General features: G+C 36.1%; 1 protein-coding gene across 42 annotated transcripts in view; it reads left to right on the top strand.

Annotated features, from left to right (window-relative positions):
* Positions 1-27,922, top strand: part of MAP2 (microtubule associated protein 2) — a 281,261-nt gene that overhangs the window by 127,864 nt on the left and 125,475 nt on the right. For 8 of the 42 annotated variants that reach the window (XM_053905406.1, XM_053905411.1, XM_053905405.1 and 5 more), the window contains exons 1-2: positions 13,853-14,154; positions 14,448-14,515. The gene's annotated coding sequence lies outside the window, so the exon portion shown is untranslated. Of the gene's footprint in view, positions 1-13,697; positions 13,822-13,850; positions 14,155-14,251; positions 14,375-14,444; positions 14,516-27,922 lie in introns of those variants that run through there. The other 34 variants (XM_019446157.2, XM_019446151.2, XM_019446164.2 and 31 more) reach the window with 14 other exon arrangements.

Here is a 27,922-nt window from a genome sequence, read left to right as displayed (position 1 = left end):
GCCATCCAAATTAAAATATTCCCTGTCAAGGACATGCTGTGTCTAGCAAATTCTAGAGTAATGCTGACTGCAGGTGGTTGGTGAATATTGATGCTGTTCAAGATTTATAAGGCTTCATTGGAGGGCCAATGAAACTTAAGATTTCTTTAGAACAATGTCCCTGTTTAAAACAACTCTTGTTCGGACCCAGCTGGGCATTCAGTAATGCCAGCCACTGAATAAGATCTTTCAAGTGCCTCAGCCCGCCTCACCTGTCAGACTGGCTCACTGGTTTATAAATGAAACCCTGTTTGCTTCCAAAGTTCTTGATCTTCCGACTTTTCTCTACCCTTCTCCCATATTCTTACTTTTCCTTCTGATTTGAGTGTCTTAACCCTTCTAGCACATGTCATCAGTTTTTATTTACTTTTTATCTTCTTCAGATGCTGCACAAATAGCACTGGGTCAAGGTCAGCATGTCTATGCTATTTTATTACTTTCACTCCTCTTCACTCCCCTTTCCAAAGTTTTTCCCTGTTGTAAAATAAATTTCTCTTTTGTTGCACTTGGCTTTTAATGGAATGCCTTGCCAATTTCTCAAAGGTTTCCCTTTTTGCAGTCCTTATGCATTTAACAAAGGCTTTACTTCCCCATCTCCAATCAGCAAATCAATCAATCATACATTCTACTGGGGATTTCCAAATTAACATTTGAAATTGTAACAGAGTTATAATCAACCATTGCCATCCAGAAAAACCTGTCAATGAGGTACCACCTGTTCTTTTCTAATGTGGCATCTATGTGCTCACATGTGTTTCAGCAGAAGGTATCTGGAGGCTGGGCATTCTTTTTTTTTTTTTTAAATTTTTAAATGTTTATTCATTTTTGAGAGACACAAAGAGACAGAGGGTAAGCAGGGGAGGGGCAGAAAGAGAGGAAAACATAGAATCTGAAGCAGACTCCAGGCTCTGAGCTTCATCACAGAGCCCAATGTGTGGCTCGAACCCACAAACAGTGAGATCATGACCTGAGCCAAGGTTGGACGCGTAACTGACTGAGCCACCCAGGTGCCCCTGTAAGCTGGGCATTCTATTCCCTTGTCTTTATTTCTTTAGTTCTAGTGAGTTCAAAATAAATAGATACCATGCTATAGTATTATGTATAGTGAAAACAATAGCTATATATTTTTCTCCCCGTTTCCAGTTGCATTTTTTTCTGAGTCAGCACCCAAGACACACATTATTTATTGTGCACCAATGTAAGAAGAATCTATAGATATTGTAGAAAGAAAATGCTATAAAACACATCAAGGCTGCCCTTAACTGAAGTGAAACCAAAGGCTTCGGTAGAGAAAAGTTGTCCAAATGATTCCTTACCTATTTTCCTGTTTTCTTGTCCATGTTCCCCATGACTTTGGGGTAGAAGGAGAAGAAAGAATTGAAAAGGGATAGACAAAGCATAGAGAATGGGAGAGGAAACACACACACACACACACACACACGCACAACAAGAGTGTAACAGTTTAAGAAAAAAGTTAGTGTTCTCAGGGATGTGGTAATTTCTCTCACAGACAGATTCATTGGCCCGGATACTTAACAATGGCTACTTCTGCAAAGATCATGTTCTTTCAATCCATTTGAAAAATAAGTTATAATAGATGGGTGATATCTGGAAAAAAACTGAGGTTTTCCCCCAAAATATTAAATAAAACATTCTTATTTCTTTAATTATATGTTTGCTATTAGAAGCAAAAGGGAGGAAAGCCACAGAATTGTGGAAAATGATAGTATAAATATAATGTAATTTCAGACATTGTCCTATAGAATTCTTCCCACATGAACCCTTTCTAGCCAACTTGATGGTACTGTTGAGAAAGAATGTCCATATATTGACATGGATCATATCTAATATTTCCTTTTAATTTAAAAACCAATATGTCTTTTATCTAGAGTCTTTTGTAGCTTAGAAATCTGATAGGATGAAACATAAAAGTATTCCTGCTCTCCATTCCAGTTCCCCTCTCTTTTCACAAGGGGTTTGATATCCATAATCTATGTTCTCTAGCTCCAATCAACAGGAGGATTTAGGACTTTCGTGCACATTTAGGTATATCAGTGGATTTATTCTAAATATTCAAAGTGTGTGTTGTTCTGGCAAACTGTTTTATTTAAACAATGTACAAATAAACACTCATATCACCAGTAAATTCTCTTCTCATCTCTGATGTACCCTTGGTAGAAGGACTGGAAGAAGAGGAAAGATAAGGACTAAAAAACTTTATATACATTTCCTGGTGGCTGTTACCCCAGGGTATACTCTCCCCTAAACAGCAAAGAAAATAAGTATGGATTTCATAAATTTTTGGAATGTGGATTTTAGCTATTCACAGAATATATATATTTTTTAATATATGCATTTTCGAGAAGCATTCCACATATGATGTTGCATTTATGAAGCCATCACAGTAGATGTTTTATGAATTGACCTGGAAATATTTAATGCTGGAAGAAAATACTATAAGAGCTTGTAAAATGTAAGCCTTTTCAGAATAATCTGGTACTGGTGTTAAGGTTAAAGACTGCCTAATTCATATGGATTGGCCTCTCAAATACTGCTAACTCTCCAGTTCTATGAAGTTGCCAAGTATTGAAGAAATGAGAAAGGTTTAGAATATTGAGATAATAATCTTGAAATCTAGAAAAGCAATGAACAAAATAACTTCTTTTAGCATTTTTCAAAAATAAATCGGAATTTTAGAACTAATGTCATGCAATGTAGCATTTGATTTTGTAGCATTTGACTTTGTGCCATTATTTATTCTTCCATTAAATTTTAATGGTCCCATTTGTGGAGACGTTCAATCAAAGAAAGGTTCATTTCTGGCTTCCAGGAAGACCAGCCAAGAAATTCATAACTCCTGAAGATGATTCTGCTTGGCAGACTGTTAAATGAAAGTTTTCATTGAGAATTCCTCAACACCAAATCTTATAATTTTCTTTCATGACTTCCCATTTTCTCCTAATAATATAGATTCCCTATAGGCTGATTGTATACAGTGAAAGAAAACAGTTTGCATCAACTTTTAGGTGATTGGAAAGCTAAACATGCAAGTTATAACTAAGGATTCACAAGCATGTACAAAAGTTGCAAGAAGTTTTGTCAAAATAAATAATAAACACATAGATAACTATTTGTAAAAATTTAAATTGTGAGATGCACTTAAAATGGCTACAAATGTGTCATAGATGAAAAGCCTAAAATGTGTATATTTAAATAACCAAGACACAAAAATAAATAAAATCATTGCACCATTTATTTTGTCAAATGATTTCTGAAACTAGTGATTTCCACCAATTTTGCCAACTGTTTCAACTCAGACTTCAGATTTTTATGAGGTCATTCATCCTTTTTATATGAGTCTTAGTGTTATAATTTCAGTCATCCATTCATGCATACATGAGTTCAAGGAGTATTTATTATGTGCTGATTATGTACCAGGCCTAAGAACCTGCGGATATTAGTGAACAAAAGAGGCAGAGTTTTGCTTTTCTGGGGCTCACAAATGAATGAGGAGAGACAGACCACAAAGAATAAGCATAAAAAATATGTAAGTTATATAGTATATTAGGAAATGATAAATATTCTGCCAAATGCAATAATGGAGACTGGGAATGGGAATTGCAGATTGCAATGGTCACATTAAGCCTCACTGAGAAGAGGGGCGCCTGGGTGGCTCAGTCGGTTAAGCGTCCGACTTCGGCTCAGGTCACGATCTCACGGTCCGTGAGTTCGAGCCCCGCGTCGGGCTCTGGGCTGACTGCTCAGAGCCTGGAGCCTGTTTCAGATTCTGTGTCTCCCTCTCTCTCTGACCCTCCCCCGTTCATGCTCTGTCTCTCTCTGTCTCAAAAATAAATAAACGTTAAAAAAAAATTTAAAAAAAAAAGACTCACTGAGAAGATAATATTTGAGGAAGGGCTTGATGGAGGCAATGGAGTTATTTGGAAGAAAAGTATCCCACACCTTAACTGTAGATAAATTTAAGTTAATTTAAACAAGGCATGCATTGGCATATGATATTGGTGTAATGTTTTCTGATGTAACCTTTAAGGTTAACCATGGTATTCAATTATTTCTAACTTGACATAATAAAATGGAAATAGTAATTGACTATGTAAAACAATTATTTTACCATTGTAATCTATAGTTTAAAAAAATGTTTTTAATCTTTATTTACTTTTGAGAGAGAGGAAGGCAGAGTGCAGGCGGGGGAAGAACGGAGAGAGAGGGAGACACAGAATCCAAAGCAGGCTCCAGGCTCTGAGCTATTAGCATAAAGCCTGATGCGGGGCTCAAACTCACAAACCATGAGACCATGACCTGAGCTGAAGTCAGACCCTTAACCGACTGAGCCACCCAGGCACCCCTGTAATCTATATTTTTAAGACATATGTTAATTTCAACAAGAGGTTAAAAATGTGCACAATAAACCCAAATTATCAATGAAGTTCTTAAAAACCACGTGAGCATATATCTCACACATGTCACTCTGTCAAGATTAGACCAGATAGATAGTAGATAAAATTACAGTGTCTTCCTTAACTACAGGAATGCTTGTGTTTCCTCATTTATATATGAACTGATGGAAACTGAAATAATTCTGAAAGTAAAATTTTTTATTTCTAAGACTATCTCTTTTATGCACACTTAGAGTAGTATAGTCTGTCTTAAAGTACCTGACCTAGAAAAATGAAAAATTATTATTTCTATGTTCAGTTTAGCTCCTCTCTTCTGATGACACCTTAGAATTGTTAAGGTGGATTACAAACTAATTAACTCAGAAGTCCAGGGATTGAATTTCTGCTTCACCACTTACCGGCTGTGTGCGTGGCATATAACTAAACCTAATTGGACTCTTACCTCAGTTGTAAAGTGGAGGTTCATAACTCTCAGAGTTGTGAAATAAAACAATGTGTTCTATTTATTTATTTTTAAATGTTTTATTTATTTTTTAGAGAGAGACAGCGAATGGAGAGGGGCAGAAAGAGAGGGAGACAGAATCAAAGTAGGCTCCAGGCTCTGAGCTGTCAGCACAGAGCGTGACACGGGGCTTGAACTCACGAACTGTGAGATCATGACCTGAGCTGAAGTCAGATGCTTAACCAACTGAGCCACCCAGGCGCCCCTAAATAAAACAATGTGTTCAAAGAGGTTGGCACATTATAGGTACTTAAGCATTTATATTACAATTGTGTCTTATGCTTTTTAATCGGTCAATATTAGAATAAATAAATGAATATAAACAACATAAGACTAGCCCAAGGCCATATATAATATCAGTCATTATAGCATCATGGTGATTTTGTTTTATTTTATTTTATTTTATTTGATATCAGGGTGATTCTGAGAAAGCAAAGTGTGTACTGGAGCTGTTCTGGAAGCCTTTTTATAAAAGAGGGCAGAACATTAAATGGACAAAACAGGAAGTCTAAGATTTTGGTTGGTAGCAAAGAAGTAGATGATTTTGAAGAAAACTAGTGATTATGCTGGGTGTCAATAGGCAAGGGATTTGCGTGAAAGGGACAGTATAAAAGGCACCTCACCTGTCCATGCTTTGGTCATCACAGTGTAGTTGAGTAGGTATTGCTATAGACAAGTATTTTCACATGTTACTAAATTTCTGAGATACACATTTTACTATACAGTTTTTTAGTTCACTGTTTCCTATTTATTTATTAAAAGCCCACGTGAAATGTTCTTGCAGTTCGTTTATTTAACAAACACATAATACTCATAGGGCCTTCATTTATGAGGCCATGGTTCCACACCTGAGTATGTATGTTCATACCAGAACCCTTTGCAGAATGTTCACTGTGGATCCTAAAATGTGCTATAAACAGAATTTCTAAACCATTGGCATCATAGTATTTTATTGCTATTGTTATTATTATTATTGAGGTATAATATACCTTAATAAAGCACATGCATCACGATTGTACACCCCCCTCAACATGTCACAGCCACCCATGTCAAGACGCATTGTACTTCTTCTTAGTCAGTACTACCCTTTATCTTAATCCCCATAGAGGTAAACACTATTCTGACTTCTATTTCTGAACATTAGTTTTGTCTGTTCTTGAATTGCATATAAATGGAGTAAAACAGTATGTCCTCTTTTGTGTCTGTATCTTTTACTTATCATTATGCCTATGAGATCCATCAGTGTACTTGCATGTAACAGTAATCCTTTTTTATTCTTTATTTTTTTCACTGTGCTAATCCATTGTATGAATATACTGTAACAGCTTCTACTATTGTTGAGCATTTGAGTGGTGTCTAATTTCATGATGTTATGAATAAAGCTACTAAGAACATTTCCAAAAACGTATTTAGATAGGCATATGTATTCAGTTCTCTTGAGTATATACCTAGAAATGGAATTACTGGCTGATGAGGTAGACTTACATTTTACTTTACTAAGTCTTGCCAAAGAAGTTTCAAAAGGGTCTATACTAGCTTGTTCTCCCACCAGCGGTGGGTTAGAGTTTCAGTTGTTCTGCCATTATAGTTTTCAGTACCTGGAGAATTTTATTCCCAACATAGTTCTTCAAGTGTAATGAGATTATAACTTGATGAATTGAACTAGCAATTATTTTTCAGAATTGAAGTTCACATAACACTGTTTTGCAAAAAGAAGTTTAGTTCCGTTTACTTTGATGAAAGTATATGAGCGGAATAGAACTTGGGGTAACTGTCATTTCCTAAGCCTTGGTGGTGATGGCATACACAACTTAAATATGGCCTTTAAGCTAGCTATTTCACTAAATAGCAGTCAGACTGTATTTTGGGTGCTGACAATTGGAAAAACTTCTCTTTCCTTTCTCTATTTACATCATCTTTTTTTGGCTTCACCTTAATGAGTGAAATCAGAGTACTAATGGAATAAAGAAAAACAAGAGCATATCATTTTTGAAACTGCCTGTGAAAAATTGCCAGTGAAAGATGAATATTTCTGAGGTTAAAAATGGTGCATAACCCCAAAATAATTTGAAATGTATTTTGTGCTTATATTTGGATAAGAATATAACTGAATTTTAGAAAAAAAATCACCACACTAAGATTTAAAATGAAATTGTGAAGCCAAACTCTGATCCTGATGACTCAGAGGATTAAAACATGATACAAGAGCAAACGGAAAGTAGTCCAGTTATGTTGCCTTACTCCTCACCCTACGTGCTTAGAATATATTCATCCTTCCCAGTATGGGTCAAGTCTAATCCAAATCACAGTGAAGATGGCAAAGATGACTGTAGGTGACCCATATGTAAGTATGCTCTTTGCTTCTTTATAAACATACTCCATTTCTGATTCACTCTATCTAAATTCAGTGAAAATACTAAGTATCTTGGCTTAAAAGTTTTTATTTTTAAAAATTTAAAATTTTCTTTTTATTTGAGAGAGAGAGAAAGAGAGAAAGAGAATATCTTAAGAAGGCTCCACTCTCAGTGCAGGGCTGGATACGGGGCTAAATCCCACAATCCTGGGATCATGACCTGAGCTGAAATCAAGAGTTGGATGGTCAACTGACTGAGCCACCAGGCTCCCCTAAAATTTTTTCTACTGGGTTGTATGTGAAGAGACAATTAATATAAATATTAAAAAGGTGAATAATTATGGAAGTTGAGGCCTGAACACTATCAATCTGTTTTCAAATTTTGGATAAGTCAAAATCCAGCTCAGTAGCATAGAGTACCTAGTGAAAGTCAATGAAAGATGAAGCACACAACAAGCTGATGAATGTAGTTCATCCTCTTTAATCATAACAAGAAGAATTTAGGGGCAAGAGTCAAGTGATTTAAAGATTTTATTGTGGGGGAAGGGATTTTTATCCTTCTATAATAAGTTTGCCCATTATCTGCTCTCAAAATCCTATATATGAATTTCTGAAGATATTGGTTATTTATTTTTTATAAAGATAATTCAGCTTTGTTTATGTTAATAATTTTTATAGTTTGTTATGAAAACAAAAGAACATCATGTGAGTAATTTACATAAATGTGTCCTTTGGGTGCTTAGGGATTGTCTTTTACCTCCCAACCAGTTATTCATCCCACAAATAAATCAGGAATCCCCTAGAACATATGTCTTGCACTGCTGATATTACATTGAATCTGTTTGCCTAGGCATTTTTAAGAAATGAAATCCAGAGACTTACTGTAGAATTTGTCAAAGAATTCAAGAAACATTTCTAGAAGATTTTCAGATCCTCACATGAATCATAGAGCCTCATGGCCTTAAAAGCAATCAGTAGTATTGGGGCCTATGCTTCTCATAATTTGTAATATTCTGGAAAGTGTCACATATTGAATTTGAAACTTGTCATATTTTATTTAGTGGCTATTGAAGACTTGCCTTTGCCTAGAGACTGGGACATTTTGTACAGTTCTCTACTCAGTTCGGTTTCCTTTTTATGACTTCTCCAGGTATTGTTGAACAATATGAAATTGCTATCTTATAGGTTAAAAGGTAATGGAACTTCAACATTTCATATAATTCAGGCAGATACACTAATTGTGACACTTTTTTTTCTTTTTGATTTTTGTCTGACCACAGTGTACTTTTTTTTTTTACATTAACACATGTTTTTTGAATCTTTATAAACAACTGAAGCATCCATTAACCATATCTACTGACGCTTCATGAGCAGTTTGGTTACCTCTGATTAGCATAGACTCAATCTGCCACCAAAACACCCAAGTTTTCTAGACTTTCTTTGAAGGAGGACACCCTGGAAGTAGCATTTCCCCAGGTTTTCCGGGCATTCAAGTCACCTGGAGTACACAGGCTTCAGGCCCATTCCATGGAAATCCTGACTCAGTAGGTCTGTCTTAAGGCAGGCAGGGTGCTGGGACACGGAGTCTGACCACAGGATACTTTTGTGTGGACAAAATTTGTTCAAAGAAGAGATGCCATCTGTGATAAATAAGGCAAAACAGTGTGCAGTGAATTTGGATGTTATATAATTTGTAAGATACTCAGATATCTGCTTATATTTCGAATGACAAATTTCAGAGTATAAGGTAAAAGTATAATTATTATTTCTATTATTAATTTTTTTAAGTGCCAAGTATAGTAATTATAGTCAATTTATAAAAAGCTACTTCAAGGGCGCATGACTGGCTCAGTCGGTAGAGCATGTGACTCTTGATCTGGGGCTTGTGGGTCCGAGCCCCACGTTGGATGTAGAGATTACTTAAAAATAAAATCTTAGAATTATTTTTAAATTAAAAAAAAATTAGCCACTCTGGAAAACAGTGTGGAGGTTCCTCAAAAAATTAAGAATAGATCTACCCTATGACCCAGCAATAGCACTGCTAGGAATTTACCCAAGGGATACAGGAGTGCTGATGCATAGGGGCACTTGTACCCCAATGTTTATAGCAGCACTCTCAACAATAGCCAAATTATGGAAAGAGCCTAAATGTCCATCAACTGACGAAGGGATAAAGAAGTTGTGGTTTATATATACAATGGAATACTACTTGGCAATGAGAAAGAATGAAATCTGGCCTTTTGCAGCAACGTGGATGGAACTGGAGAGTGTTAGGCTAAGTGAAATAAGTCATACAGAGAAAGACAGATACCATATGTTTTCACTCTTATGTGGATCCTGAGAAACTCAACAGAAGACCGGGGGGAAGGTCTTCTGGGGGGAGAAGGGGGGAAGGGAAGTTACAGAGAGGGAAGGAGACAAACCTAAGAGACTCTTAAATACTGAGAATAAACTGAGGGTTGATGGGGGGTAGGGGGAGGGGAAAGTGGGTGATGGGCAATGAGGAGGGCACCTGTTGGGATGAGCACTGGGTGTTGTATGGAAACCAATTTGACAAGAAATTTCATATTAAAAAATAATAAAAAATACATTTAAAAAATTAAAAGACATTTCTAAGCATTTTGGCCATAAGGCAGCATTGATTTATTAACTATTCTAATTTTATTTAAATAATCTAAAGATTAAATGTTAGCATATTTAACACCAATAGAAGTATTATTTATCAAACAATATCTGTCTTAGCGTTTAAGAGCTGATAATCCTGTGCTAGGAACATTGGAGAATTCAAAGAAAGCAGGAGACAAGTCCCTATGTTAAATAAATGTATATCCTTTAATGGAAATAATAAAAAATATTGATTCCATGGGAAAAATGATTTATAATACAAATAAAATACAATATTCATAAGGAAGACTGAATATATGGAACAAGGAAATCAATATAGAACACAAAGAATTTTCTTGTGCTTAAATGCTTCAATTCATCTGCTAATGTGATTTTCACATTTACTCATTAAAAATATATATATATTTTTTTTTGAATGTTACTATGTTCCCAGCCACTGTTTTGGGTGCTTTGGATACACCAGCGTGTATCCCAAACGTGTGGGATACATGTATCCCAAACGTGTAAAGATGATTTCCCTCACAGAACTAGCAGAATGAGGCAGGTAGTAAATAATAACATAATAAATACAGGTTTATGGTGTGATAGACAGTGGTAAGTGCTGTGGAAAAAGGGAAGCAGGAGCAGGGATGAAGGCTGTGGGAGACATGGTTGCAGTTTTCATCATAGTAGTCAGGAAAGCCCTGGCTGGGAAGATGATATGTGAGCAAAGGCTTCAAGGAGGTAAGGAAGAAATACCTCCATTATTCATTCCTAAAGAACTCCAAGAGTGATACACAAATATACAGACCACTGTATCTAGGGAGTAAAACTAAGGGTCTTCCAGAAGAGCCATAGGGCTAAGCTAACTGAATTTGGGGATGTAGTTAAATCAGATTCTTAACCATCAGGATCTGAGATGAAGTAGATTTTAACAGACAGGCAGAGACAAAGTGTGTCATCAAAGGTAGAAAATGAAGTGTTAGCTTAGATTCCTGCTTACTTTTATGTCCTCTCCACTATAGTTGAAGTTCCTGGAGAAGGAAATGTTGTTTTTCCCCCATACCTATCAAGTGTTTGAAATATATGTCTGTATGTCATCAAAATTGGTTAAACTGATGAATGGTACTAAGTGAAGGTCTAGAATATTGTCAAAGAGAAAAAAGGGAAGGAAAGCAATACAGTTTAGGCTCATAAGCACAAATATAAAAAATATAAAATGTCATGAAAGGCTCTCAATTATCTGCCATCTTGTGGTCTTAGAATAGAATTAAAGAGAAGAATTATAAATATAGTGCTTAGTATACAATGCACATGCTAAAGTAATAGTTGCTTCCATCCACTAACAAATGAAAAGAAAAAGAAAAGAAAAAGAATCTACCAATTCATTCTCAATGACAAAGCAAATATTCTCAACTATTAAATGACTCCTAAAGAGTCCTAAATATTTTTGAAGCTGTGCTATTTTTTTAGACTGACCAGGACCATTATGTATACTTTATAAGATTCTGGCAAAATATTTCTGTTTGAAGAAATGACAATCTTATGCATCTTTTTTTTTGTGCTTAGAAGTTAACAATATATTATCAATAATTAATATATTAAAACATTTCTTTAAAAAAATAACTTTAGTGTCCAAATCACTAGAGAAAAATAGACAATTAACAGAAAGATCATATTTAAGAAACACTTTTTGGAGGAGAAGATGTCTAACCACTATGTAAGGTTAACTGAAATCTGAACTCTCTCGTAATTTTACTAGGGTAATCATATTTTTTAATGTTATTTCTTTATTTTGTGGTTGACATACTGGGGGCAGAGGACAATAGTAATGACAGCAACTGTATTTCAGACATCAGAAAAATCAAACTGATCCTACCTATGGATGAGTTAACCTAAAAGCAATGAGTTATAAGAACTGAATATTGAAAGAACATTTTATGAAGGAAATAAACACAGTAAAACAGCAAGGTCAAAATCCTAATCACAATTTTTGCTGACTCAGAAAGATTTTAACAAATATTGCGCCCCCCAGTGGTGGTTTTTGAGTGAAAGATCTCTTAAATTTTTTTTTTTTTTTTTAACTTGGGCTCCCAGTTTTCCAGTTTCATTATTTTGGGTAACTTCATGAAACTACACAAAGTAGGGGAACCTTGGGAAAACAGCTGAGTTTGCCCGATTTCATGCTTGCAGAAAGAACAATGCCTGCCGGGGATGATAGAGTGCCTAGTATATGATGATTAAGTTCAGGCTCAACAAGATAGGTTCACAAAAGGGTAATCATGCTGGATTCATCTGGTTGTCGGGCTGGAAATGAAAGAAAAGCAGTGACATAATTACCCCAGATTCTTCAGACCCCCAATACAGTACAGCACAGCTATTAAGCAAGACTCGTCTCAGAATTATTGGAACATATTTTAAAGAGGAAGATCACTGCTTTAGCAAGTAAAGGAAAGCTTACAAAATCAAAGACAAAGGATGTTTCTGGAATCGCTTTTGCTTGCAAACAGAACGGGACAGAGCAGGGCATGAAAATCACTTGCTGGAAGAATTAAAGCAGGGCACCTGAGATAGGAAACTGGGATGGTATTTCTGCTGGATCTCCAGCCTGCTTTGTGACCTTGGTCAGATTCCCTGGGCTTCTGCTTCCTCACCTATGAGACAAAGGGTGTGGACTAGGTTGAGTGGTGTCTGTGAATCCAGAATATGGACAGAAGCAAGGAGAAGTAGGAACCATGTTGTACAAAAGAACCGTAATTTGAATATTTATGAAAGCAAAATTAGCTAGTGATCAAAAAGTGGAGAAGAAAGGTGGCTAATGGAGGATGTAAATTCATCTTAATGTGTTCAAAATAGAATGTAAAACTGATAGAGACAGTTCTTTCCAGAAGGCAAAGAATGAAGCATATCCCTTGGTCTCTAAATTTCCTCCACTGGAGTCTCCTCTTTTCTCTATCATCACCTTATTTTTCTCAGTACTTTCTGTTTCCGGTAACCATGGTGATGCTCCCTCCTGGCAACCTCCTTCAGAGCCAGCCCTTTTGGTATACATCGAATTTTGTTCTATTCACTGATGCAGGAAGCTAACAGTGCTATAAAAATTAATTTATTTATTAACATTTTCCCCAGCTCTTTTGTCCAGGCAATAAATTCAAGGAATTATTCCACATGCAACCTCCCTACATAAAGGGCACCGTAAAACAGGGATAGTCAACTGTTCATTTCAGTTGCTAACATAAAGGGGATACTGATTATGCCAGAGATTCAGTTCCCTGCCTTGGCCCTTGGGGACAGTAAAGTCCCAGTTCTCAAGCTCCTTGCCACTTCCTTTTGCTTCTGTATGTAAACGGAATAAAATAGATTGCCCACAGAAATCACACATCAACCCTGGTTTTCCAGTCCTCTTTGTTTTTTTGCAGTATTCTCTCTCGTAAGGAAAAATTGCCAAGTGTGTAATTATCACAGTTAAAAGGGGATTGAATTTCCCCTCTGAAAATACAAATACATATATGCATTTTTCTATTGGGCACAGTTATTTATTTTGGAATATAAGTAAGCAATATGTGATACTGAGTTTTTAAAATATTGCAATTAACAGCCAATGACAAAACATCAAACAACCTCTGATGTCATTAATGCAGATGATAAAAATTCCCATAAACTACCATTTAGTCATGTCCAGTTTGTGTAGCCAGATTTATTTGTAATCCTATATGCCGGGAAACTGCCTCTCTATTTAAGCAGTGTGTGTGTGTGTGTGTGTGTGTGTGTGTGTGTGTGTGTCTGGCATTAACACAAAGGAGACCAGACGATGACATTCATAGGCTTATAGACTCGACTCCTGGGGACACACTTGGATGGAGGCAATTAAAATGCCTGTCAGGCATTTGATACCAGAAGCCCCTATGGTAAACCGCTAAATCATAAGCCAGAGCTGCATCTTATTGTCAGTGAATGATGGCGGAGCTGGGTGGCTTGTCATCATTCTCGAAAATTCTGAGGCTAGTGAGCTCTCTCTCCCTCTCCCACTCGCCTTATTTTCCTTTTCGCCACTGCGGGGACTTTTTCTAATTTGCAGCTTCCCTTTCCCCGACACACACAGACAGGAGCTGGTGGCTTGCAGACTGCGTCTGTCTGGAGCTAGAGAGCTAGAGCCAGCCCGTAGAGATAATGCTCCGGGAGAAGGATTCTGCAGCAAACCTCAAAGGCTAGACTTGGGTGGTATCGCTGCATATTCACTGGTAATGGTTTGGGTTTTTTGGTTTTTTGGGGTTTTTTTAAATTTTATTTTGTCCTATTTTTAATCCATTTTTCAAAGGATCTGCTTGATGGGATCTCAAAGTAAAATGCTTTAAAATTCATTACTGAGCTTCCTAAAAATTCAAGTACTGCATTTTTTGTACTACAGATCTCAAGACATAGATTTATTATCTGGATTATAAAGAATACATTTGCTTACTGGTGAGTTACAATTTTCAATATTTAGTTAACAAATCTGTATATGTATTTTTTTTCTTGTGTTTTGTTTCAGTAGATTCTTCAGCTTGTTGTCTCTAACCGAAGAAACATTGATTGGGAACTACTCATTCAGAAAATTAAAAGGTACCACATGTTTTGTTTGGGTGTTTAAATGAGGGAAAATCGGGAAAGATTTGGAATGTTTTTATTTAAATTAATCTGTCTATGGTTGATCTTTTATCCTTAAGCCTACGTTGATCATTGTCTGTAGCATGTATGATTCCCCAGGCAGAGAATGCCATTATCCAAGGCTTTTTTGATTATAAGACGTTTAAAGAATTATATCTTTTGCCTGTGTTGCAAGTTGTTAACAAATATCAATATGTCTGGCTTATTTTTGGATTTTTATTATGATAGCAGCTAAAAAAAAATGTCCAAAATTCTCTATCTTAATGAAAATTCAGTCATTTGATTTTTAACAGAACTATACTAAAGTAATGATTTTTATCTGAGGGAATCCTGCTAATAAGTGATATTTTTAAACTGGTAAATGAAACGCTGGTAAATTCCCAGGTAGAATGAGCGCTAGAGACAAGAGCTTAGGAATGACTCAGTATTGTTAGGTTTTGCGAATAAAATATTGTAACTTCTTCACTGATGCTTCAGTCTTCAGCACCATGTTTAAAGGCTGAGGTTGTCGGTTATTAAAAGAACTGATATTACATATGCTTTATTGGCATAAGAAAGTAATCCTTCATCTTGCCATGAAATCAAGTTGAATCCATTGATCCTGGGCCTTATGCCTTACATGAAAAATATTAATTTTCAAATTCAGCATCACGATGTGTATTGACTGGAGATGGCAATTACAGGTATTACCTTTGTTTAATTCCTTAAGATTACCTCTGACTTCAACATACACTCATGTCAAGAAAAGCTATATTTGAAATTTGCCTTCCAAAAATGGAAGACATTTTCTGCCTTGCTGAGAAGATCAATAACATCTCTTAAATCTTTCTTTGGCATTCACATAGTATTTCCTCTCAAGATTATCGGTCTGAAATCTTTTATGCAGTGAAGTTTTTTTTTTTTTTTAATGTACTTGGGAAATAGCTAATGTTCAACGACAGATCCTGAAATGCCAGAAGTATGTGAGTGTACATCTGTGAGTGTGAATATTTGTACCAGTTGAAGGAGATGAATGCATTGTCCTCGTTTAATTTTCTCTGCAGTGTGTATTATGAGGCCCTTAATTTATTCATTCCACAAGCACTTACTAAGAGCCTTGGTAATGTGGGTAGTTATTGTGGGAGAGAAGGAAGGGGCAGATGCCACTGTAACCACCCTTCCAGAGTGTAGGCGATATCACATAATATTTTTGCACAAGAGAATGAATTCATTACAATAAATCAGTGTGTTCTAAAAAAAGGAAACTGCATTATTTCAGATATTGAACAAAAATCTAATAGACGAGTCTCAGAGATACAGGAAATATATTGCATTTTTTTCCTTAGAAATTAGTGGAGTCAGGTATGGAATCCCCAGACAGGACTAAACTATTCCTCCTGGATATTGTAAAACCCTTGGGACTATTCTTTCATTTTAGGTTTCACTCAGAGTAGTGAATACATTTCATTTTCGGTGCAAAAAAAATCTATTTGGTATTTTCCCATCTCACAAAATCCATATAGTATATATTTTATGTGAGAATCTGTTTCCTAATCTGCAGGATCATTTAGCAACTCATTATATTAATTTTGAACATTGGGGTATTTACATGAGTTGGAAAAGGATGATGTTGCTATTTAACCACTAAAAAATGTATTCAATATATTGTTAAAAAGAACGAATCTGCTCTGTTGTGATTTAACTGGGTGTTGGAAAAGTGGCATATTACCTCACCTAAAGCCTCTTAGTACCTACATTTTCTAGGACCATTTTAAAATATACCTAGGGGTGTGTTGACAGACTTTGTGTCATCAACTAGGGTTTATTGAAATAGACTGTTATGGCGTCAGATCAGAATTAAATTTGACTTTTGGACTCGAAGAGAGTCAGGGATCTGTATCACGGTTTTGCGAATCAAGCTTGTCTTGACATTGGTTAATTATTTCACTGATTTTTTTCACTGATATCTACAGCACATAAAATAGTGCCTGGAGCGTAGTAGGAGTTCAACAAATATTTACTTATTTGATGAGTAAATGTTTCATCAGCATTTTTCCTCTGTTACTTTTCTGTTCTTGTTTTTCATGAGATTACACACTGTAAAACAGACATTTGGTACTTCTTTTTTTTTTCATCTACCCAAAATATTCATTATATTGTCTCTAATTAATAAAAATAATTAATTAGATAATTAATATCAGGTAGAAAATCAGGCGAACCATGTGTGGAAATTTCTCCAAGTTATATAGAAAAGAATTTTTCCAGTTTTAGGTTAAAATGGAAAGAATTTTTAAAATGTCCCTTTTCACTTTCATCAGCAAGGGAAGGGTGCCAAACTGCAGCATGAGTTTTGCTTTAAGGATGCTTCCTAAATACTACTCCCAAGCTTGACGTTGTTTATTGCTCTTCATGTCTTCAGCCAAGATTTTGCTGCAGCAGTGGGGAGGAGGCCTTCTCTTTCTGTCTCTTTCTTTCCCTCTGTTATCCTAGAAATGATGTCATAGTCTTCTTAAACGCTTTGTTGCTCATCATGGACTAGTATGACATCATTTCCTAATGTATAGAGAAACTTCTAGAGTCATGATAGTTTTAGAGAATGCTATTTTTTCTTGTCATTTATTTTTATTAATAAAGCTATGGTTTTTTGTTATTAACTATGTGCTAGATAATTACCCTTAGCCTCTAATGTAGGTTATCTTGTTTTAACTCTCTCCACAATCCTGGGAGGTGGGTATGGTCTCCATTTTATGGATGGATGAACAGAGATTCCAACTGGGCAACCAATACAAGTCTGGCCCAAAGTCCTTCATAGTAACCACAATATACTACCTTTTTTTCCTAGTAGATTTTTTGGCTCATAGCCATTTGCTTTAATATTTTATTTATGCACATGACATATACTGAAATAAGGTTCAAACAGTATGCCTGTAGATTCTTGTTTTCATATGCATAAGGTGGGACTAAATAGATCTTCAAATATGTAACATAATCAAATTCTGATATATTTTATATTTTTAATATATATATATTTTTATTTAAACTGAAGAACTTTATTCTTTAAGGAGGAATGTCAGAGAGAAATTAGGAAGTCTTAAAATAAATTAATCCATAAAGGATTCCTGTGTCATTACGATGAAGACGTATTACTGAATTATAGTCTACATAACTAAATGAGCCAGATATCCAAGTGTTAAATAGCATAACTTGATGCAATACTTTGTAAAGCTTTTTTTAATTGAAATATGGCAGAAGTTTCAAATGACCAAATAAATAAATAAATAAATAAATAAATAAACAAACAAACAAACAACCTGGCAACAGTATGCAGTGTGCAGACACTACCTTCAACCTTAAATACAACTTAGCCAGAAAAATAGCTGAGGACACTAACAATTACAAACGCGTATTAAGATGCTCTACTTGAAAAGCATATATAGAATAGAACACTTTTGGAGCCCAGTGGGGTGCAGCAGAATAAAACAAAGAAGTAGCCTCAAGGCTCAGTGGTAGCAAAAGAAGTATTCCAGGGAGAGAGAATGCATGGAGGAGCTCCAGGAAGAACAAACAACACTTAGCGCAGAAACCAAAGAAAGTGAACAAGTGGGGAGTATAGACTGATCTCATTTATATTCTGGAGTGTAGGGTAGAGGAAGGGGATTCTTAGGAGGTGTGGATGGAAATAGTGTTCAGTTGTGCCATCTGAAATGGCTACGATTCTACCCCCTTTTGAACTACAAAATAAAAATCCATTCAGGTCAACCCAATACATTGTAAAGGGGACCCTAAATGCCAACTTGAGGAAACCGTTCAGTATTTGATGAGAAGCTGTTGGGTGTATTTTGAATAGCAGACCACTATGACCTAAACTGTGTTTCAGGTGACTTATTTTATAGCTCTGTGTGAGATGGAGTTGTGAGTGAAAGTATGTTGAAGGAGGCATCACTTTGGAAGCTATAATACGGTAATCCAGGAAATAATAAAGGCTCAAAGAGGGCGACTGTCAACACAGTGGGCATAAAAAAGAGGTCATGAAAATGAAAGATGTTTCTGAGCTCAAACTCATAAGCAGAATATAGCAACTGCTTGATTAGTAAGAAGAATGAAAAGCAGAAGGACCCAGTGCTGCCTCTAATGTTGGAATTTGGTAACTGGAAAAAGGAGGGGAAAAAAGTCATGAAAAGCTGCTTGAAACAAGAGGCTCTCTTTCATTTCTGTTGCATCCTAGTCTCTAGCAGACTGTGTAGTATGTGGTGTACAGGCAATAAATATTGACTGAATGAGAGAGGGGATAAAAAGAGAAGGAGCAGGGTTAGGCCACGACGGGCTGGATATGCAGGTAGACTGATCTGGTAGTTTGCAGATCACGTAGGGCCAACGCTGAGAACAGAAAGTGGGGAGACAGGACATGGGTGACATTATCAGGAGAGGAGAGAAGAGGACCCGAGAGAACATTCTTGATAGCACCAACATTTAGGTGGTAGACTAAGTAACAGGAATTGACAAAGTTAAAGGAAGAAATATTTAAAAAAAAAAAAAAAAAAGGACAGGTGAGGTAATAGAAAACAAGGCTAACACTCAAATTTTGCCAAAAAGTTGAAGAATGACAACAGGTAAAAGTCTGTTGCATATATTATTTATTTCAGTAATGCTTTCTGTTATAAAAACAATAAACCCACGTTTTATAAAACTTGTAAAATTTGGAAGAGTGTAAAGGAAGGAAGTAATAGCCATCCATAATTACACTATCCAGAGCCTGTGGTTAATATTCTGTTTAACTTTCTTCCTTTCATCTATTGTGTTTAAATTTATGTAACTGGGATCAGAACAATACAACTTGAATTCTGCCTTTTTTTTTTTTTTTTTTTTGCTCAGAGTACTTAAGCATCTCTTACAATATTTTGCCACCTTTGTAATATTCTATCATGAAGACATTGGATGTGTTTATTCCCCTGTGTTTCCCAACCTTTCACTACCATCCTGATGCTGCAATGGAATTGTATTTTACTCTTACATGGTATTTCAAATTATTTCCAAGGGATGTTTCTATAACAAAAGCATCAATGTATTTTGTGTTGTGAAACTTCTGGCCAAATATTATTTGATGGCTCAAAATTAGCCTCACTTTTGTTCCAACAATGGGAATCTAGGATGACATTAGCACCTGCCATGTGCCAGCCTCTGTGACAGGCACTTTAATCATCACAGTGACTTTAGATTCTGTTCTGTCCACGTAAATGGAGGAGCAGAGACTGTGACAGTTGCACAAGTGTCAGGACTAGTTGTGAATCTGGGTATGACTCCAGACCAGTCAAATTGTTCTTGAGGAGTGAATGAGTACATAAGGACATGAAAGTAATAAGAAAACATGTTCAAGAGGTCCAGAACTCAAAGGCAAGAGAAGAGAAAATATATAAGGCAAGGAGGACAGTGACTGCAGTGTGACTTTACTCTTAGTAACCTGAGAAGTTCTAAGCCAAAGAGAGGGCACATAGAGAGAGGGAGGGTGTATGTGTAAGCAGAAGAAGGACAAAGTTATAGAAAAGGTCCTGAGATAAAGGAGATAAAAAGCACAGACAAGGATTTAGGCTTGGTAAACAAAATTCATCTTCCCTAATAAAAGCAAGAGAAAAGAGAGTGGGACTTTTCTAGTGGTAAAGAAAAGACATTGGGGGCCCTACATATCCCCTAGAATTCACCTCAGACTAGAGGAAAATCCACTTTTAATCATTCATTGAATATTTGTTGAACACCAGTACCATGCCCTTTTCCTGCCCTAATGGAACTTGATTTCTAGAGGGGGGAAATAATCAGTGGATGTACAAGTAAAATTAAAAGATTATTAATGCAGTTAGTTATGCAGAGAATGGATGATAAGGTGGTAAGAGTAGACCCAGGGAGATCAGCTCCTCAAACTTTAAAGCAGAGATGAATCCCATTAAAATGCAGATTTGGAATCATTAGGTCTGAGGAGGGACCTGAGAGCTTATGTTTTAACAAGCTCCTGGGTAATGTTGATGCTGCTGGACTGTGTACCGTGCGTTGATTGGCAAGAGGTTAGGAAGTGAATGTCCAGGCAAGAAAAGTTAGAAATAACTGGAGCAGTTGTTATGAACAAGCCAAATGTGAGCCCTTCTTTTAGTGTGGCAGCACTGCATACTTCCCCACCTCTTTGATGGTAAGAGAGAATTGTCTCTCTTGGTTTCTGACTCTTTCAATTCCAGCCAGTTGTTTTATGAAAGATCCATTAAACAAACCACAATGAGCTACTGGCATTTCAATCTTTCTGCCCTATGCTCAGTGTTTCTTGTGCCATATAATGAATTCTTATGGCTCAGGTTCAAGGATGTGTTTCCATATAACACTGTGCCAGTTTCTTAACTCCAGTTCTGTTTCCCTGCTTCATGATTTCTTTGAACTTCTCACCTCCTCTCTGCCGGGATGTTCACCACAGCACCAGCCTGATAAATTCTCTGGTCCCCTAGCACTTGACATACCTCATGCCCCTCTGTGCTTAGTGGCAAAGCTCCTGGATGTCCACATCTCATCTTCTTGCCAGCCACATCCCAATACAAACCTTGGGGGACGCTACTTAAAGCCACAGGGGACTACAGGGTATTGAGAATAGTCTCTGATTTAAGGAATGAATTTTTGCAACAAAATCATTTATCTTTGGTGGAATGTTTTGGTTGGTGGCAGCAACCTGCATTCCTCTGGAGAAAGGATGTGTTTTTTTGCAGATGATTAGAGTGTTCAAAGAGGCTAAGTGTTCACAAGAAGCCTTGACAGACTCTTGAGGGATGTTATTTTTCTGCCTCCACCATGAGTCTCTTAGTCCTCCTCTATAGCTTCAGGAACTTGTAAACATTTGCCTGTTTGGTTCCTTCCACACTACCCTTTGCAGCAATAAAATATCTAAGAAAACAAGAAATCACATAGAAACACCTTAAGTGCATATTAAACATTTGTGATGTCCTCACACTTATTAGCACTTATCCTTCGTTTAAATGGTTGCTCCCGTCTCTAGGCCATACTGTGACCAGATCTGTGGTCTTTGTCACTGTAATTTTGACATTTGGTGTTTACTTAAACAAGCAAGTAGATGTGAGCAGTGCCATTAGAAACTTTGAATTAAAAATTCCAGTGAAATGCTAGTTTTCATATGAAGAGAAGTCAACTTAAATTGATAATATCTCTTCAAGGAAAACACTTAGGAGAGGTATCTAAGGAGCAAAGCCATGTCATGGGCATTTTTGCATTCATTATGTTGTCTGCTCAGAAACGTCCTTGATGCATAAGTCAAGATGAAGCTATGAAAATGAGTGTTGGGCATGAGTGTATGTGCGTGCATGTGTGCGTGCGTGTGTGTGTGTGTGTGTAACTAGTCTTCCTATAGTGGACATCACTGGTCTTTGCACAGACAAACTGGAATTGGTAAAATACCCAGAATTTGAATACCATGCCTCTGCCTTTTTGCAATTTATTCAACAGTTAAGAGTCTCAGAGTAGCACAGGATAATCTCTGGTCTTCCTGTCAAATTCTCCTTTTCTCTCTCTCAAAAAAAAAAATTGAATCAATCCTCTTTTTTTGTGGATTCCATTTGGGTCTGCCACAGATGGTTTGAATTAACCTTTCTTCAGATTCTCTTCTGGTGTTAATGACTTTGGATTATGACTATTTAAAGCACCAAATGTATATTGGTCCACATCTGGTAATTGTTAAAGCTACTCTATTTAACACTTACAACCAAAATACATTTCTTTACAATGAATAGGAACTTAAGAGATGATGTTTCTTTTCAGGAGGATCTTATGTTTTATTTCCAGTGTGAATAATGTTGCTACTTTCTTTTCCTTAAAAGTATTTTCTTGCTTACTGTAGGATTTTCTCATGGTAAGATTTCATGGTTATATATACAGAATAAGATACATGTACGCATTAAGGATTCTCTCAGTGCCTAAGAGCAGCTAATTAGCATGACTTTGAGCATAGCTGCAGGTAAATTTGTGATATTCTAGAATCTTAAAAAAGAATAACTAGCCTGCTTTAAATAGTGGGGACAGAAATCCCTAAAATGATTGACTTTTAAGATGTTGGTAGTTGAGGAAATATGACATGTAACAATGAAAAGATTTTAAAATGATATATGAACTCATAGTCCTGAGTAAGTCACATAACTGGTCAGACTTTACCTCTATAAGACGGGTGGATAGTCCAATAGGTCAAAGGGCAATAATAAATGTAATATATAGTTTAATGTGTACACGCATTTTTAGTTGTCTCTTATGATATGCTCACAAAAAGGTCCAAGACATAGACTTTGGTTTATAAAATTATTGAAATAATACAACCAGTGAGGAAGTAGCATTTAGACTTTGAGAAAGAACTTATTTCTGTACCACTTTTTAAGTGCTTGAAAGCATGTGACCTCCCAAAGCTCACAACAGTTGCTGGAATGGGAATGGCAGATCTTGTTATATTTATTACAGATAGGATATCTGAAGTTTGGAGAGTGCAAATGACCTACCCAAGTCCCTCCACTAGAAAACAGTAGATCTTTGGCCCATAACCTTGCTCTAACTCTAAAGCTTTTACTTTCTACTAAGATGTAGCCAAAGCAGATAAATGAGTGTATCATCCCAAATATGGAATATTTTAATAATGCACTGACTTGACTGCTAAAATAAAGAACACATTTCCAAGGTAGCCCTGGCCTGCATTATTGCTCTGCTTTCCCAAAAGACTCCTGCCCTTTAGAGTACTGGATTAATATGGCATGGAGCTCAGTAAATACTAGTAAAAATAGCAGTTATTACTGAAATGGCTTTATACTTTTCAGTATGAAAAAGAGATCAGACTAAATATATCACAGAAAATGTAATCTTAATGGTTTAAAAAGCATTTGCCAGAGGGATGGATTAATAAGAATCCATTGTTTAGTTTCAAGTTTCACAGAATTTTAAGCAAGTGGTAAGTAACTCAGCAAGAATCCCGGATCACAAAGAAAATGATTAAAGCCTCAGAAAATCAGATCTATGGAGAAAGATTTGTAAAAGCAGGCATTTTGATTTGCCTATTTTTAGGACAATTATGAGAGCTTAGAAAGAAGAAGCTGGAAGCTCCGGATCCCAGTTCTGATCTCAGATGTAGAAAGAGGAGGGTAGCATATATAGAGAAAATTATAGCCTCAGAGGTCATTGAGTAGGGCTAGGGATGAGGTTAGGTGTGTTGAGGCAGACAGCAACAGGTACGGGTCCACTGAGGACATTGTCATTGTGGAGACCTAGCTCTCCCCCAGATTCTCCTTTCCACCATCTTCATCCTGGTTCTCATAGCTGCCAGGGTTGCTGAAATGCTTTTATCTTGTCTTCCTGCCCCGAACGCCATCACCCCATTAATCGCCTAAACAAACTGTTAACACAGACTTTTCTTTGGCTCTTGTTTGTTTTCTTGAGTTGTGCTAGCCAATAAGTATGGTAGCAGCTAGCTACTTGCAACTATTTAAATCTAAATTAATTAAAATGAAAATAATTAAAATTTCACTTCCTTAGTCATACTAACCACATTTCAAGTGCTCCATAGCCACATTATTTTTATAGAACATTATCTTCTATAGTACACTTCCCTAATGAGATAACTTTCATTGGAGAGGGCTGATCGGAAGCATAACCCACGCCCCTCACCAAAGCATCCAAAGCCTACATTGACCTCTCCTTATCCCTCACTACCCTTGGCACATACCCTGCACTCCACACATTTTTCTCCTCCTCTTCCTCATCATCATTACTACAATGATAATCAAAATATTAATAGTCCTTATTTATTTGATCTATATTATGTGTTAAGTATGTACAGTTCAGAAGACGAAAAGGGGAAGAGGGAGGAAGAGAAGAGGAGGAAGAAGAAAAAGAAGAACCCTGCAGATAGGATTTTTAAATCCCCAATTCACAGAAGAGGTTTAATGAAGTATATTCACCAAAGATAAATTGCTAATGGTTAGTGGAGCTCGAAGGAAACCCAGGTCTGTCTGTTCTCATAGCCAAGTGTTTTACTCTGTACCAATGATTCTTAACCAGAGACAATTTGCCCATGCTGCCAGAGGTCTTTTGGAAATGACCTATTTAAATTAGATCTTTTTAACTCAGAGAAACTTTCCTCTGGCTTCCTTTTTTTTTGCTATCGCTGCCTCTGTCCTATATTTAGGAGATTCCTATTGACAAATGTTGGACTTACTCTGTCTTAATTGCCTTTTTTCTTTACATATTTTTAAGATCCCTTTTTCTATATTCAAGACTTTTTTTTCTTATCAGCTGAATTATTATTTGCCTTTTAGCCCTGCCAATTCTATTTTTAATTAATTCATGAACTACTTATTTGGGAAATCACATATTAATTTCCAGAAACTTTTTTCTTATCCTCTATTTGATACTTTTCTAAAATTCATTTTTGGAAGGAAGTTCATTTTTAAAATGTGCAATATTCTTTCAAATCTCTCTGAGAAAGACAATTGTAAGTTCTTTTGTTTCCTGAATCATCTCTATTTCCTCAGGAGTCATTTCTAAAAATATTTTTCTTGTTCATGCTGCTGGTGATTCTCAAAGGTCTTGATTTGGAGGACTTTTGTTTGTTTGTTTTTATGTATGAAGAACTAGACTGAAAGATGATAGGTAGCTGCTGTAAGTTTCCTCTGCAGTTGTGCAGATATGTACGTCCACTCACCATGAAAGCTGATTGCAAATGCTGGGTAAATGGGCAGAGTTTGTCAGGAAGCAGGTATCCCAGGAGAAGCACAGAAATGTAACCAGCACATTAGCAGGTTACAATCCCTACAATTGTTCCAGTTCTGCATAGATTTATCTGTATTAGACCTGGTTCTAAAACTGATCACTTGCTTTTATTAAAGGCTAGTTCTTGCTTTCACCATTTGGGGCAAAAGCTTCTCCTATCAGCTAAAAATGTAATAGCAAGGGGAAGAAGAATAAATAGAAAGGGTCCCTATTGTTCTGAATACGTTTCTTAATGAACAGCCATGATTTTAGTCTCACAGCTTCCTAGGACCCTGTATTTGAAGACTCTAAGCTTGGGGTTTCTCCAGGTTCTTCTGTTAACGCAGGGGCTCCTGGCAGCAATTTTTCTCTTTCTTTCTTTGTCTTCATTCTAGGGTATCTTCAGAACGGTTTTGCTAGGGCTACATTATTTTCAACCTTTTTATTATTTTAATAACAACTAGAGAAAGGAGAAGGGTGTGATAACTCCTCCATTACCAATCATGTTTAATCTTCTTTACCATGTACTTTCATAGCACCAGTCTAAGTTTGTACTCTTTTGCACTTATTATTCCAGTGTTCTATCTTTGCTGTTTACTAGCCAGTTGGAAAAAAATATTTCCCTTTCTTGGGCCTTTTTCTTTCTGTAAAATAAAGATAACATCTTATTTTCTGGGTTGAAATGGAACATATGAATGCATGTTGAAAACTATAATGTAGAATACAAATATAAGCTGTCTTTACATAAAAGATTTTGTCATAGGTCCTGAGTAACAAATAATGCAAACTTGAATGGCCATTGTTACAAGAAAACCCTTTCCCTATGCAATAGGAATTGCAAGGCGATGCCAGTTTGACACTAGAACTATGCAGTGCAGAAGAACCAGAAGTTATGCATCAATAGAAATAATTAAATAAGCAGTTGTTTATTGATATATTTTACACCTGAGGGAAAAGCAAAGATAAAAGCAGACCAAGAATGTGGTTGATATACTATAGGTCATTTAAAACAAATTTGAGTTTTTGGTTTGGCAAAGAACATATGACTTAATGTTGTGTGATCCCTTTTGATTGGCAAAATTAAGAATGTGAATATTTATGATAATAATGAGTATAATTTAGTGCTGTTAATTAGCTGCCACAAAAATATTACTGACTTAATATGGGTTCAGTTAATTGAGGGTTTCTGCTCTGTCAGTCAAGTTGAGACATGAAGCACCAGTAAAAGGAAAATGAAGAAAATGAGAATAACAGTAAAGTGGCTTACTCATAAAAGTTGCGGAAATGTTAACAGAAAATTAAATGTAGAAAGAAAGTTAAGAGTCCCAGCAGCCTTTGACTTCAACCTACTGAGAACCATTTGTGGAAAATTGATGAAAGGAGTTTTTTCCTTAAATTATTAAATCCAGCATCTTATTGATAGCTTTTATTCTTAGAAACAAAATGAGAACACATCAAACAGACAAAACAAAATAAATCAATGTGAATGTACGCTGAGTGATGCGTATATGATTCACTATCTGACAGCTATTTATTCTCATTTTCTGCATGTAGTTATTACATTCTGAAGCTGAATGTCTGTAGAGGATAAGTGACCAGCCATAGTTAAATGTTAATGGATCCAGTGACATAATTTAAATTCAAGGCCTCATCCAAAGGAATGTGAATAAAATGCATTTGTTTGACTTTTTATGACCACTATTAAAAGTAAAGGAAATGAAACCATAAACAACTATGCTCAAATATTGGCATAGCTGAGGCTGTTTTGTAGCAGTATAAAGCCATATTTATTGATGGGGAAGCTCTGTTTAACTTACCCAGTCTATCTAGATTATAATTGAGGTTAAAAAAATGTGTGTAGCGACGTAGACAAAATGTGGAATACTAATTCAAAATGAGTTCATTCTGATGTGTTTTAATTTTCTGTTGTTGTAAAGGGTGGGTACCATTTGTAAGTGTTATTTGTTCCTACTCCATCTCTAAGGCCTTAGCCCGTAGTTAATGTGGTGCAGATTACTTTTGCCCCCAATATTGATTATCTCTTCCTTCCTCAGTAATAATAGGACCCCTGCTATTTGGAGGGTTCGTGGTCACATGGACAGTCAGAATAAGATCCAGAATTCCAGCCTCCCTGACAACAGGTGTAACCATATGACTCAGTTCCAGCCAATAAGATATGAATTCCAATTGTGTGTGAAACTTACATTAAAAGGAAGGAGTGTGCTCTTCATCACTCTTTCTTCCATTCTTATGGTAGGAATTCAGAGGTGATGCCTAGAATTTCTGTAAACATTTTGAATATGAGATAACTTTGTAACGAATTTTTATTCTGTTTAAGCCACTGTTATTTGGACTTCCTCCATGACTTACCATCATTTGTATGAAAATTTTACAACTTAAAGTTACTTTCAAAGGCTCTGAAATGTCATTTTATCAAGTGCCATTGTTATTTATATAAAAACATTTATATTAAAATTGTTAGTTAAAGGGATGCCTAGCTGACTTGTAAGGCATGCCTCTCTTGATTTTGGGTTCATAAGCTCAAGCCCCACTTTAGATGTAGAGCTTGCTTAAAAAAAAAAAAAATGTCACCTAAAACATACTGGTCCAATCTGTTAC

Source organism: Panthera pardus, unplaced genomic scaffold (genome assembly GCF_024362965.1).
Source record: "Panthera pardus isolate Hobbes unplaced genomic scaffold, ASM2436296v1 HiC_scaffold_10, whole genome shotgun sequence".
Taxonomy (NCBI): Eukaryota; Metazoa; Chordata; class Mammalia; order Carnivora; family Felidae; genus Panthera; species Panthera pardus.
Note: the sequence above shows the minus strand (reverse complement) of the source record. Positions and strands in the feature narration are given on the sequence as shown.